Raw genomic sequence first — 16,117 nt, forward strand, 5'->3', positions numbered from 1 at the left:
TGCTGTGAGTGTGTGTGTGCAACCACGCTGCTGTGAGTGTGTGTGTGCAACCACGCTGCTGTGAGTGTGTATGTGCAACCACGCTGCTGTGAGTGTGTGTGTGCAACCACGCTGCTGTGAGTGTGTGTGCAACCACGCTGCTGTGAGTGTGTGTGCAACCACGGTGCTGTGAGTGTGTACACCCAACCACACTGCTGTGAATGCGTATGTGCAACCACGCTGCTGTGAATGCATGTGTGCAAACATGCTGCTGTGAGTGCGTGTGTGCAAACACGCTGCTGTGGCAAGAACACATTATTCTGTTGCAATTATCCACTGCCTGTGGCTCTTCCAATCTGAAGATTCCCATGTTAGGGAGGAGAGAGTGTGATATAGTGTGTCATATCCCATATAGGGCAGAGAACTCAACAGTCTCCATCATCTTTACCTAAACCAGTTGGTGATATTTCTGTCAATTATTGAGGAAAGAAGCTTCTCTGATGAGGAGAAAGGTGTGCCTGTTTATGGGTATAATGACAAACCATTAAGAATCATTTTAGCATGTTCACAGTAGGTTCTTCCCAGGGCCTGTGACCTGTCAAGACACCCAATACTGGTGCCAGGTATGTGTTTGTACTTGTGGGTCTTGATTCCAATAACAAAGTGGTTGGTTACTCCTGACATTTGTGCCATTATTGCACCAGTTGAACTATCGTTCCAGGCTGGTCATTATTGTAGTTTGCAGAGTTCATACTTGGGGTAATGGTGATAATTACCCTTTTCTTGTGGTAATGTGTGCAGTACCTTCCAGCACTATGAAAGGTAGCCAGTCGTCTGAAGCTTCCAGGTCAGCACACCTTGAATTCTCCATGTGGTATCACTCAACTAAGTGGCATACCCAGCAATATGGTCTTATAATCGAGTTCTGAGGAGTAACCAAGGGCATTGGTGTTAGCCTGGAGTATTTGGGGGTCTGTGAGACCTCACTAGTAAACAACTCCAAAAGAGTAAACCTATATCTGGCACTGGCTTCTTGGTTTATTAGCCTGGAACATCTAGCAGGGACTTTGTGGTCTCATTACAGGAAAATTCTATCTAAACTCCTTTTTTAATATGCGCATGCACATATTTTAGGAAGTTTCCACAGTAGGTGATTTCCATATGCCCTTTTCAGAAGGTTATTAGTGTTTGCTATTCCTCCTTATATGCAGTCTTCTCGGCCGGTCTTCCATCCCCACTCTGTTTAACCCTTCTTGTTCTGTTAGTCACCTCTCATCTATTCTGTCACTCCATTCTATCACTGTCCCCTGAAATCACCTCCCACATCACTCCTGACCTCTGTGGGTATTCTGAACTGAACACATATACATGAAGATTCGATGTTAATACTGATATATGAGAGTGAACATATGGTTTTTGTCTTTCTTGGCCTGAGCTACCTTATTCAGAATGATTGTTTTCATCGCCACCCATCTGCCTGCAAAAATTTCAAGTTTTATTTTTTAACAGATGAGTAATATGTTGTTGTATAAATAGTCTAGAGGTCCATCAGCTAATTAGTGGATAAACAAAAAATTACACAATGGAGTATTATTTAGTTATTAAGAAAAACAAAATCGCCAGGCGGTGGTGGTTCTTGTCTTTAATCCCAACACTAAGGAGGCAGAGGCAGGTGGATGTCTGTGAGTTCAAGGCCAGCCTGGTCTATAAGAGCTCTCCAGGAAAGGTTCCAAAGCTACAGCGAAACCCTGTCTTGAAAAACCAAACCAAACAAACAAATAAGTAAAAAAAAGTTTTAAAAAACCCAAAATATTATTTTATTCCCTTCCCACTCCCTTTTTCTATGCTGATTAAACATTTAAAGTTATTTCATTTTATCTTTTCTGTTGATTCATCTTTAATACCACCTTTCAATAAACTCTTAGTGAACTTGGGAGTTTTGACCAATGAATCTAATTCCTCTATCATATCCTCAACTCCTGAGATTTCCTCTTCCATCTCTTGTAATCTGTTGATTATGCTTACATCCGTAGTTCCTGTTCATTTACCCGGATTTTCCATTTCCAGAATTCCCTCAGTTTGTGTTTTCTCTTTTGCCTTTCTTTCAGTTTTCAAGTCTTGAACTGTTTGCTTCACCTGTTTGCTTTTTCTTGGGTTTTTTTAATAGATTTATTGATTTCTTCCAATTTTTTTTGTTTGTCTTTTCCTCCATTTCTTTAAGGGGATTCTTCATTTCCTCTTTAAAAGTCTCTATCATTTTCATAACATTATATTGAAGGTCATTTTCTTCTGCTTCTTCTAGGTTAGGATGTTCAGGTCTGCCTGTTGTAGGACCCCTAGGTTCTGTGGTGCCGTAGTGGTCTTTATGTTGGTGGACGTGTTCTATACTTCTGTCTGCCCATCTTTTCCTTCAGTGGGTGCAGGTGTGTCCTGTGCTTCAGGGGGTCTCTCTTCCTCTAATAGGTGATGGTGGGGCCTGTGTCTTAAGTGGTTTATCTTCCTCTGGGTGCAGCAGGGTCCGGGCCTCTAGTGGATGCTGTTCAGGCTCCGGGGCTCCTTACCAGGGCCAATCTGGGCAAAGGTTCCGGTGGTCACAGATGTGGTAGAGGATGTTAGCAGGTGTGTAGAGGCTGCTGGGGTCTCTGGGGCTTGATGGGTGGGAGTGAGGGAATGGGGTGTTCCTCTTTGGATAAGGGCCTAGAGAGTTGAGCCCTGTAAGTGGGAACCCAGACTCTTACCTCTCCAGGGGCATTCTGGGCCAAGGCTCTGGTGGTTACAGATGCCGTGGGGGATGGTAACGGATGTGTGGAGGTTGCTCATGATCTCCTGGCCTTGGTGGGTGGAGGTGGTGAAATGGGGTGTTCCTCCCTGGACAAGGGCTTAGAGAGATGAGCCTTCTAAGTGGGGTCCTAGACGCTTACTTCTCCAGGGGCATTCTGAGCCAAGGCTCTGGTGGTTACAGATGTGGTGGGGGATGGTAGCGGGTATATGGAGGCTGCTTGGGGTCTCTGGGGCTAGATGGGTAGGAATGAGGGAATGGGGTGTTCCTCTCCAGATAAGGGCCTAGAGAACTGAGCCCTCTAAGTGGGGACCCAGATGCTTACCTCTCCAAGGGTAGCCTCTACTTGGGAGTTTTGGTATCAGGAGTATTATATTAGGTCACGTACACTCTAATGGCTTCATGATAATAATGTCTCAATACCTCTCCCTTTTGTCTTTTGTCCTATGGTTGTGATACTTTTATATTTGCTGTAAATGTCCTTGGCGGCACTACCAATTTTTATCTCATTAGTTCTCTTGTAGAGCAACTAACACAGGGAAAATTAACCTCCTTTATTTCATCTCAGCATTCATAATTTCTTTGCATATGTCAGAGTTTAAGTTTGACATACCACTTTCCCAGCCTAAACAAAATCTTGTGGCTTTTGTAGTGATGAAAAGGTACTCGCCAAGAAAATGTCTGTTTTGGTTTGTCTGAGAAATGCCTTTTCTTCTCCTTCATTTTTCAAAGACATTTTTGTAGACACAAAAATTGTGGGATATCAGTCATTTCTTTCCCCACCACCATTTTTGCAATGCTATAAAGATATCTTTTCACAGTCTTTTTGCCAACCCAATTTAAGGTCAATCCTTAATCCACTCTGTCCCTCTGTCCCTTTGCATGTAATATCTCAGTTTTTTTCCCCTGTCTCCAGCATTGTCTTTTTACCCTTTTAAAAGACTGCATTCATTTGTTAATATCTCTCTCTCTCTCTCTCTCTCTCTCTCTCTCTCTCTCTCTCTCTCTGTGTGTGTGTGTGTGTGTGTGTGTGTGTGTGATGAGTCGTTCTATGGGGGTATGCATATATCCTGACACACATGTGGAGGTCAAGAGACAGCTTTGGGAAGTCAGTTCTCTCATGCACCTTTAAGTAAGATATTGGGGTTGAACTCAGGTCTTTAAGCTTACCGGATGAGCCATCCTCCCTCATTCTTTTTAAAGATTTGCTCTCATATATCCTCATACTGGCTTTAAACTTGCATGTATCTGAGGATCTGAGGATGGTGTCAATCTTGTGATCCTCCTGTGCTCTGCAAGGCACACACCACCATACCTCATTTATTTGGTGCTGGGGATCAATTTCAGGCCTCCTACATACTAGATAAGCTCTCTCGAAATAGGGGTACACCTCCAGCCTCTTTGTATTTGTTTACTACAGTTAAGTGCTCAGGTGAGCTTTTTGTTTGCTTCTTTTTAAATGTCAGTTATTGTTTATTCACTGTTCATCCACTTTAACAAATTTTTATCTCTTGCTTCCAATTACTTGCCCATTAAAATGACACAGGTTTTCTCACAGCTCCGGGATGACAGATGCTTTCATCCAGTCTCTCTCCCCTTCCTTTGTGTCTCTTTGAGCCTCTACTCAAGGTCACTGATCTTTCGTCAGCTGTGTTGAGTTTGTTAAGTCTACTGAAGATGTTCTTCACTGATGCTACTGGATTTTCATGTGTAGCATCATTGCTTGATTCCAAAGTGGAGTTCTCATCTCTTTACTGAAGCTACCCATCTGATCATCTATATTATTTATCTTTTCCTTTAAAACTTCAAGTCGCCATTGTTTTATCATTTTAACCTTAACTTTTCAGAGAGGCAGTTCTGACACCAGTGTCATTTCTAAATTTGGTGAGAGTTACTGTGTCTAATTATGATTTTCTTTCTGTTTGTATATCTTGTATAGTAGTAGAGATGGAAGCAAGTTGACCTTACACTTGTAATGAGGAATGCCTTTTCTTGGGATGCATGCGAGTATGGGAGTGTGAGTTAAATTAGGCTAAGCTGAATTTTGGTCCTGCTCCAGCAATTGTTTTTGTAGTGAGAGAAACATTCCAATTTCTATAGATAAGCCCAGGCTAAAAAAAAAAAACAAAATAATTTCTGAATGTTAGAGATTCCTTGTTCTGCGTTCCCCCAAAGCTGTTCACATACGGTCCCCCGCTACAATATGCTCATGTTCTTTGTGTGTCAGCAGAAGCATTAGCTTAGTGATGGGTAAACATGGGAGAGATGATTGATCTTCTTTTTTATTAATCCATAATCATAAGAAAAAACTGTGTTCCATGAACCGAGGTATATGGGTTTCCGCTTCTGTTCCCTAGCAAGGTGCGCATTCACTCACCCTCCTTCCTTATGGGTCCTTATATCTGAGGATAGACTTTTCTAGGTTCTCTAACGGATGCGAGAGAATCTATGAATCCGGAAATTATCATAGTGTTTTGTTGTTATTGTTGCAAGAGTAGGTCTATTACAACACACAGCGGGGGGAATAGTAGCTTCAAGTATAAGAGTCTCCAGTTCAAGAAGGTCAACCAAGTGTGCTTACTACAAAAATTATATGGCTTGTGTGTATGGTGTGGCTTTTTATCTTTCAAATCTCCCAGTTGTTCCATGTTCACCTAATACTTTGTTAGTTACAGTCAAACACAGATTTTGACTACTTTCATTTATTAACTATGAAAGACCAATCACACTATTCTAAATTGTCAGGAACATGTGTATGCACTGCTGTAGATTCATAGAACAGATCACCTGCAGTGTTCAACATCAGTGGTCACAGCCACAGTGATGTAGTAGGCAGTGTAGTTCCTACTACACTGAACCCATCTAGCCATTCATCTGAGGTTCAGGATCAATTTTCCACTTCCTTTGCTTTCCTACATCCACTACTAGAAGATCTAACTTCTTCCTGAGTTGATACTGATTATTCTTTAGTTCATTTCAGAAGCCCTCTGGGTTGTCCCCCACTAGTTTTATCATGCTATATGTTAGGCCATGTAGAAAGCATCTGTACAGAAGGCATGGCATACAGTAAACCTTTCCCTGGAGTCTTAGCCAGATATCTGTTTAACTCCATAGGACTTGGGCTGGCCATGATATTTTACAGGGATTTTTACTTCTTGCTCTGAGCCGATTATGAATCTAGAAGCAGAGATCCACAGAGCATTTCGGATTCTGTCCAACCAAGAGGCCATATAGGACTGGTCCATTGGGAGAATTTGGAGATGAGGAACACACAGAGAAGGTGTCCCTTTCCCCTTTAAAACAGAATGGAATACTAGTCTCATCCAGAGCAACATCTAGGTCCAAGAAAGGAAACTGGTGTCCGTGAAAATGTGTTCTGATCCACAGGATCCACAGCCTAAGAGAAAAGAGAATCATTTTCTAAACATAGTAAAAATTCATATGAAGAATAACATGGTGATTACGAACCTGGATTTCAAAAAGAAACTATCCAGAGTAAAAGCAAAGTCCTCCCACACACACCTGCTCACTGTTAATGTGACTTTGGACAACTTATTTAATCTCTGGAAATACTAGCACCTTCTGTATATGTAGGATGCTTACAATAGCTATGTCAGAAAACTGCTGCAAAATGAAGTGTGATGAGGTATGAGAGCATTATTAATTACATCACAATTTTATGGGAACATTTAAAAGATACCATTGATCATGGCCAGAGAGAGCTCAGTAGTTAAGAATTTAGATTGCTCGTGCAGAGACTCAAGTTTGGTTCCCAGCACCTATGTTAGGCAGCTTACAACTACCAATAACTCCATCCAGCTCCAGAGGAGCTGACCCCTCCTCTCGCCTCCATGGTCACCTGTACTTACCTGCACACACAGACACATACATATAATTTAGAAATATTAAAATAGTCAACAAATGATGTTCCATTGATTAATTGCATGAAGAAGATAATATCAATATTTTCAGCAATAAAATAATAAGTAAAAGTTAATCTAAACTGAGAAGCAACTGAGAATGGGGGCGAATGATTTAATCCCAAATGGGAATTTGAAGCTAGCTTGGACTACACAATGACTATTAGGCCAGTCAGAGCTATATAATAGGACAGTGGTTAAACAAGGCAAATAAACAAATAATAAACAAACACTCCCAAACAACAAAACATTCGAGGAAAGTTCACTGGAGTGGCTGACCCTTCTCTTCCAAAGAACATTGATAAGGTTGGAGAGACAGCATTAAATCAGAGGACTTGAAGGGCTTCACATGCCTGGGTCTTTTCTGCTCTGATGCTGCATGTACAGTCTCCAAAATATTTATGATCAGGTCCGTGGGTTGGGAATTCTGTGAAGACATAGACAGCATTGCCGCTGGAGGAAAATCATGAAGAGGTCGAATGAGAAAAACCATGGCCTGGAGGAAAGAGAATAAGAAGCATGAAAGCCACTGTCCACTGTAAAAAACATTGGGACCGATATTTTTACTTTATAACATGTTTATTTTAATCTTGGGGTCAGTGAGATTGAAACTGCAGGAATGGGTCTTTCAACTTTTAACTGATAGATTAATGTAGTGTCGTGTTTAAGATCAGGTCATCTTGTGTTGTGCTGTTTGTCATGTTTACTCTTGGTTGATAAAACCTCTTTACATGTTTAGAAAAGCATTTTACATAAGAGACTCTATTATGATAGGGTCCATTTAATAGTATAGTAATCTTAACCAGGACTAACCGGGGTAACACTATCACGTCAGTAATATCTTTAAGGAGTTATATGTGTTTTAATACTTTATTTGCCATATATATATCATATAGTTTATTAAAGGGAATACTCATGCCAAGTCAAAAAGCTCCAGAAACCTTTAACTTTCAATATTACTACTTTAAAATGCTTCTTATCCCCACAGTTTCTCCTAAGATAAATACCTCTGAACCTCTATTCTAAAACACTTTGGATATGTTGCTTGGATATCTTAACTTCATACACATCAAGATTATGTAAGAATTTAGTTAACAATATCACTGTTTTGATTTCTGATTTTCTATTTCTAGAGGCTCCCATCACTGCCTGTATGTTAGAGAGCTGGTCATTTGTTTGGCGATATGGGGAGGGTGGTGGTAAAACTTAAGAGAGCAGGATCAAATCTCATGTCCGTGGGGATATATCCTGATGGATAACTGTGGGACCGAATCACATCCCTTTTCTCTCCCCTAGCTCCCAGCCATGAGGCACATGCTTTTCTCTGCTGTATGTTCCCTCGGGGATGTGCTGCCTCCCCCAAAGGAGAGCCAACCTGTCATGGGATGACCCCTCCGAAACTGTGAGTTGACCAGAAAAGTTTCTCCTTATCAGTTGATTATCTGAGGCATGGTATGTGATGGACAGTTGATTGATTCAGTGACCAGTTAAATCAAGTCTTTTAGCTGCATTGTTAACCAACGTAGCAATGGAGCAGGTGTCAAACTGTCGTTGGCATTTCTTCTGTGCAGTGTAAGAAGCCAAGATCACGTTGCTAATCCGTGAAACATGAGCACTGAAGGATGTTCTTAGATGTGAATGAGTATAAAACACTCAGAACCAGGCTTAATGCGTACCCTCTCACCAAAATTTGATTTCATTCATGATGGACAGTGTGAAACTCTAATTCAAAAGCTATTTTCATCCTGGTCTCTCTCAACCATTGAGTCACTTCCTTTCAGTGTCTCTTCCTGCAGGAAAGTCCCCTATGAGAGGTGTGTGATAAGACTTGCAACAAGCCCAGTGGGTTGTGCTGTTTGGTTTATGCTCAGTTTTGTCCGTGTACAGACGTCCTTTCTTTGTTCCCTGTGTGCCAGACAGCAACACTACAGCCACTCCTTAAAGTCACTATACTACGGCATTTTTAGGAAAACTAACTCAAGTGGAAGATGGTTGGTAAGCTGTGGAGTTCCGTGTCAAGGGTAGACTTTAATTATAATTGGCTTGATCTAGTGCACAGCCAGGGGAGACACACTGGTTTTTGCCCATGAGTCACGCACATTGGCATTAGGAGACATCCATCCTTAGCATCCTTTCGGGAGGAATTTCCCCTCCATGGTTTTAGCTCATTATTAGATTATGGGATTTGTTTCCCCCTTCCCAGACTTTACCAGTTTAAACGCTCCATCCTTTGCAATCAAATGCAATTCGTGAGCTTCATTTAGAAGCAACAATAGTAGTGCTCCACGGAATGGAAAAAGAAAAAGAGGGGAAAAAATAGGGAAGGGATCTAATTTCCCAGAACACATTTTAAGAAATGAGAAGAAGATGAACCTGTCCCTGGGAACTCACACGCTCCGATAGAGCCCAGCGTGGAGGCACAGGGGCTTTTCATTTCCCAAGTAGATTCTCTAGGAAATGGAACTGAGCCGGAATGAGGAGTCCAGTTTTGAGATTGTGACTACACGGAGCCTCAGGTCAGTTGCAGCTCTGTTGGGGTTCTGCGTCTTCCTTTCAGCCACTAAAACATTTCCAATGGTAAGAAATGCTGAAGGGAGGCTAGGTGGATGACATCATTTTGGCTGGCCCAGGTGGTGCTTTGGGAAGGTCGAACTGCTGCAGGCCCTGAGGTGCTGGAGGTAGGAACAAGTGGGTCTCCTTTTCCAAAGCCTGTTTCCTCACATCCTTCCCATGCAGGGGGTAGTCCCTTAGCTTGGGGCTTCTGCCAACTTGTTAATGAATGCAGCCTTAAGCTGTTAGTAGTGCACTTTCTGTCTTACAAGTCCAGGGGATGAGATCGTAAGGATCGAGTAATGCTAGCCTGTCATGGTGAACACACTTTCCTGTGAAATCCTACAGCTTTGACCTCGGAATCATTAACTCTATCACCTCCAGTTGCCTCTTACTTCTCACTCTCCATCCATTTCCCATGGGTATTTAGGTTGCACTAAAAACCAGCTCAAGGCAAATCCCACATGGAAGCACACCATATAAGATCATTGCAACTAAACCTTGCATTTTAGTCTGTTGAAGTTGCATAGCCCCTCCACCCCCAGGAATTTTACAGTCCTTTGGAAATTTTATTTTAAGAAAGGGCAGCAAAGTGACTTCTACCCTATGATCCTATCCCGTTGGTGCCCGCTACAACCCCGGGCCCTATCATTTTGGCGCAGCTGGCCTGACTGTCAATTGCTGGCATCTGTGTTCTCTTTGCCTGGGGGCTTTCCCTTGCCCTGGAAGACAACACTGACCACAGGTGTGGAACACCAGAAATGTCTAGAGAATTATGGCCCTACCTTCCCACAACTCTTTGCCAAAAATTTGACTCTCATTCACACTTCCTCACCCAGAAACACTCAGCATTAGCCCCCGAACCTGCCTGTTAAATTTCTGAGTCATATGGGAATGGAGTTACTAACAGACTAGATTCGGCTTGTATGCTCATTGATAGCTTTCTTGAGGACCCCCTGGAGGGTTCTCTGTCCTTCCCTGTCATTCATGCTGAGCCAAGGCTGCCGTTTCTGGGCATATGCATTGCCTTGTGGCCTTTGGAGAAGTGGAGTTTCCTTTGGATCTAGTAAGGCCTCCTAAAGCTTCATTCACGCTGTCCTCAGCCAGTTGGTGGATTTATTAGGATCGTAGTCAACAACTTTGCAGCTTTGCGATCATGGGTCTTGGCCTAGCACAATTCTGCTCTCCCCACTCAGGTGTGAACTATTTTCAGGACTGCCTACTTGGTTCTCCTGGGCTCCTGTCTCTCTGTATGCAGCACCAACACCTGACCCTATGTGGTGATCTCTAAAACTGAGGTCCATGCAGCCTAAATCCTGCTTCCCTAATCTCAATCCCTGTGGCTAGGGTAGATTAAACCCCGGCTTTCCATCTATTCTCTCCTTCCCTTTGAGCATAGGTATCTGTCCAGGAGTCCTTGCTGGGCAACTGAACTTTGTATGAAGACTTTCAATGGGGCCAATAGAGAAAAGTCACTTGGTTTTTGTACCTCTCTTCTTCTCCAGCCCCTTTTCCCTGTTATGGTTAGGTTTACAGAATTTGCCGAATTCCCCGTATGCCCTTTGGAAAACCCCTTCAGACCACCGAGGACACTGTTGTAGGTTTTGCATAGTTGTGCCTAAGGCTCTTTCCTATTGTCATCGTTTGCTCGAGTCCATGGAGTGAAGCCCGAATTATAGGAGAGCCTTGCTAAGTCACCCTTGCACAGGCGGTGACGGTTCGTGGAGACACATTCTCCAGGGGCTCTCCACAGAGCACCTGCTTATTAATAGGTAACGGGAACTGTCTGCTGCCATGGTCAGGCCTTTATCCTTCCCACTGTCCAGCCTTGGATCCTGCCATGCTGCTCCCTTCCTTGACGTTCAGGAGAAACGGCGGGGCAGGCCTGTTTTCCCTGTCATTTCCTCGGTCACAGGACCCCTTTCCCTCTCCAGTCTTTTCTTAGGAGGCCAACATGCCCTGGTTGTTTGTCCCACTTGATGAATGTCCCCACTGCGCATTAACCTCCCAAATAGGCAGCCCCCCACCATTAGGGCTTATGTTCTGTATGAGACAACATAAAACAAGACACATGCTCCCCCATGCACATTTCAAATGGAATGTAAGAGAAGAGAAATAAATAAAAACGGGGGAAAAGGCCTCAAATGGTTTATGTTGGGAAATGTTATATGGGCAATAATGGTGCTTCTATGGGCTTTGGGCAGAGACTTTGATAATGAAGGTTAAATGAGGGAATGTTACAAAAAAATGTTCACTGTTCATAAAAATAAATCTCTGCTATGAAGCAGAATGAAATAAACAGAGTTGCGGGCAGCGGGAGCAGCTGGGGTGACCTCCGCTGCAGGTTGGTAATAGCCAGCCTCGCTGGCACCACACACTGTCACCTCAGCAGGATCCACTTAGCTCTCCATCACAGAGACGTGGAGTTCTGTGGGCCTTGGGGGTGGTGCGTCAGCCTCCTCTCTGAATAAACAAAGCCTTGTTGGGTCCTCTGCTTTCTTCCCTTCCATTATGGCAGAAGGATCAGGAACCCCACTTTTCTAAGTCCAGACAAGCCCGGGTGTTCCCATGCAAATGAGCTGCTGGCATGTGAATGAGTGACTGGGACTTGGAAAGGAGGATGCTGAATCAGAGTAGACATGCCCCACCTGAAAGGGTTGCCGCCACTCCGCTTTAGCTAGCCATGGGGAATGGTCAGCCTCGGGGTGATGGGAAACTGGGAAGTTGGACAGCATGAATTTGTGTTAAATTGTTTGGTGTGTGCTTGTTGGCAGCCATTTTCTGCTCACACGTCCTCTGTTGGGGTTGAGTGTGCCTCACTGAAAATGCTTGTACTCACACATTTCCGATTCTAGAGTTATTTGGCCTTGGCATCAAACTAGATCAAACAGGATTCTTAAATATGCAAGAGAAAAGAAGTAGGTGGTGCCCTCAAATCGGTTTAAATAATGAAGAAAGTAGATATTATAGTTTTATTCATAATGAATTTTCCTTTGTGGTATCTTCTTTCTGGCTGGTACTAGGTCAAATCCTCAGAGCCACTTGGGACTGTGGGAATAAAAATTTAGTTTAAAGACCAGTTTCTAGTCATCTTTAATGATTTTAGAACAGTTTGTTGATCTATGGTGCTCACAGGTCCACATGAAAATGCCAAGTTCAACAGGCTTGCCTTTTGTTCTCATATGAAATCCAAATGCAGTGTTTCATTCCCACACTGAACCCGGCTTCAGCTTTTTCTCTCGTTTCTGTCTGAACCTATCACTAACCTGGTCAGTCATTTATTTTTCTCCTCAAGATGGAGATGGGAGCATGGGACCTCTCTCACTTCCCTTTCAGCTGGGAGGAAGAACAGTTTTGTGCAGATAATGATGAGCGGCAGCCGGCCTTGTCTTTTTGTCAGGGAGACACCACGGAGGTGGAAATGCTGGTGCTGGGCCCTTCTGTCAGCTGGGACTCAGCTCCAGCCAACTGTCATATGCTGAAATGCTGGTCTCATCGTGTCTTAGCTCCTCAGGAGACCTCAGAAACCCTGGAGAGTTGCTGAAATCTCCAGGCTTTCAAATATCAACAATGAATTGAAACTTTTGTAACTAGAAAAATTACATATATTTTGACCATATTCTTCTTCCTCTCTGTTTGTTTGTTTATAAACAAAGTAGACAAGGCAAGACAGGCAGAGTAAAGAGAGCTCATATTTGCAGGCCATAGGTTTGCTCTCTGAGTTGAAGGCTTAACCACTTTTTTTTTTCTCCTACAAAACCCCTTGAACTATACAGTATTTTCCTGGGAAAAGGGAGAACTGGAGAAATGGCACAGTAGGGAGACGCCATTGAGTTTATCCTTTGGGATTCTGTCCTTGCCTTTACTTATGGTCTGTTTATAGGGCAAGGAAGTAAGGTAAGATGTGCTAGACTCAGTTGTAGTTCTCAACCTATTGGTCTTGATCCCTTTGGGGTTGAATGAGCCTTTCACAAGATCACCTAAGACCATTAGAAAATACATGTATTTATAATATGATTGATTCATAGTAGTAGCAAAATTAGTTATGAATTAGTAATGAAAATAATTTAATGATTGGAGGTCACCACAACATGAGGAACTGCACTAAAGGGTCCCAGTATTAGGAAGGTTGAGAACCACTGTGTTAGAGGCTATGTTTTTGTTGTATGTCTTTATTTGTTGAGGGCTCAATGATGGAGTGAGACTTACGAAAAAATAGGATATTGTTCATTGATCAATTTCAGAAGTTTTAAAGGGACCAGGGAAAACCAAATTAATTATTCAAAAAGTATCTTGCTGATGAAATAGAAGTCTTTGAACATGGTATATGGTCATAAAACACCATGTAAGCCAGCAAGAAGGGAATGTATATGGCTTTCATTGTTTTTTCTTTTGTGTGTAGGATTGTTATATTCCCTGACCAGATTTCTGTTGGCCTTGATGATTAGTGGGCTATTTTAGTAGTTTATTGTCTCAGCCTTCGCCAGGAGTCCTTCTTAAATGGGACGTACTGTGTCATAACTGCATAAAATATTCATTAAGATGGTGCTTTTAATGGATTTGTTTGGAATGAACTCAAGCAGAGGGAGGTTTCCCCTGATTTATAGAGCATTCAGCCATTTCAGGGCTGTGTCTGCCCCAAGGTCCAACTCCTTCAAGCCCCTCCACCCTCTCCCCTGGTCTGCAGGAGGTCCCCAGGTCTCTGTCAGGCAAGAGAACTCCTGTCAGGGTCACATTGATAGGGTTAAAAAGGTTTGTATAGGGAGCAATTCTTTTTCTTTTATACACATCCATTTCCACTTGATGTTTGCTTGTTTGTTTTAACATCACATCGAACGGAACTGTGTTGGTTGATGTGAATTACTCTGATGAGATTTTTTGCTTTGTTTAGTTGACCTGTCTGTATTCTGTAGTTATACAAATTTTGTCCCTTGCAAGCTATATAATTCTGAGGCAAGTACCTTAATCTCTCTGTGCCTCTGTTTCTTAAATTTTCACATAGGGTGATGCCAATACTGGCTTTGTATGATATTTGTGAAATTGGGTGGAAGAGGCTGTAGAATCCACAGCCTGCCACCTGGGTCATTCTAGGAACACGTCAATCACAGCCACTATTGTCTACATAGTAAATGCCCCACTCTTACCTATGACTGGGTTCATCTTAATTTAGGATTACCAACAAGAACATTTAATACTTACCCTCTACCAACTCCAATGTTAAAAGAGGTTTTTTTTTTTTGAGACTCCTTAAGTGAATAAAAGACCAGGGGCCAGAGAGATCAAGAGAAGTGGTCAAAATTGTTCTTCCAATTGATCATAGAACCACATTTCAATCTTTATGCTTGTTTCATTGAGAATTGGGTTCATTATGTAACCCAGCCTGACTATGAACTCAAGATCCTCCAGCCTCAGACTTATAAATGCTAGAATTGCAGGTGTATACTCTATGCTCATCTAGAATTCAGTATTTTGATTCTTTTTTTTCCCCCAGCAATTCCATCTGTCTACTTGTTTAGATCAAATTGGAAGATACCGTTACTCTGATCTTATATTTCCTTGCTTTCTGTAACCGAAGCATCTCTGAAACCAAACTTACACCACCACAACTTCTATCATTAGATTTTCATCTGGGGGGCTCTGTACTGCTCAGTCCTGAGCTATCAGCTCTTCCCTACGTTTTGGAATGTCATGATAGAGAGTAGTAGTAATAGCAGGTTTTCCTTTTCACGCCACTGCTGTTATCACCTGGACTTGTAAGGCCCAGCAGGAACAACAAACATGTCCTCCCTTCAGACTATCCCACTGCACGCTCTTCAGTTCTATAAACTGTATATCTGCTTGGATCCTGTGACCTATCAAATAACCTTGGGCAAATTGCTTCAATTTGGGGATCATTGTTTTTCTATTCTAAAAGTAGAAAAAAAGTGATTAACTTTTTAATAGAAGAGTGATAGGTCCTCATAAAGTTATGGAATAAATTTAACAATTATCAACTCTGCCTGTTGCCCTCTGGGGCTGGGTGGGGCTAGGGTCTTTATTTTTATAATTCTCAAATTGAAATCACAATTATTATAAAATTGGTGAACTAATGAAAGAGCTATTTCCCAGAGCAGGCCTCCACGGAGTGGCAAGGATGAAGCCACTATGGGGAATGGGCCAGAGGAAAGCCTCAAACAGACGATGTTTCCTTGGTGTCTTAGTCCTGGGAGGGACAATACGCTCATCAAGATCCTGATTAAGTAGGGATTGCTAACGGCACTCTCCGTAACCAGGCAAACAAGCCTTCAAACAAAAATCCATCAAGAATTAATCACCTCACTCTATCCGCATGACCTAACCTCTGAGTGTTCACGAGAACACTTCCCTGTGTTTCTAGGCCCTAAAGCACAGGCCTCGGTGGGAGCTTTTGGTCCCTTCAGAGATTTTCACTTGTGGGGCAGACACAAAGATTGCTTTCTGTTCCCCTTTGACTCGCCTCTGAATTAACATGAAACTGAAGCGTGTGGCTAGGGAGCGAGCAGAAGGAAAGAAGGATGGAGGCGAGACGGGAGGCAGAGGGAAGAGTGTGGCTTCGAGCCCAGGCACAGCTGGACCTGATCACCCTTCTTTCCAGGCAGGGAGGAAAATGAGCGTGCCTCACCGGCTCAGCTGCTCCTTTCACTAGGGCTCAGAAACATCTTTCAAGAAAGTGGACTCGAGAGGATGGTTCTCTGCCAAGCAGCTGATCCTCTCAGTCTCTAGCAGGGGTGTCCCCTACCCCAGAGTTTCCTCCAGGTCAGTGGTCCTTTGTGGTCTCCACTACCAAATCAACACCAGTGTAAGGGTGATAGTGTCTGACTGGGTAACCAGAAAGCAACAAAGATGTTCCTGTCTCCATCAGCGTTCATAG

Source organism: Microtus pennsylvanicus, chromosome 11, assembly GCF_037038515.1.
Source record: "Microtus pennsylvanicus isolate mMicPen1 chromosome 11, mMicPen1.hap1, whole genome shotgun sequence".
Taxonomy (NCBI): domain Eukaryota; kingdom Metazoa; phylum Chordata; class Mammalia; order Rodentia; family Cricetidae; genus Microtus; species Microtus pennsylvanicus.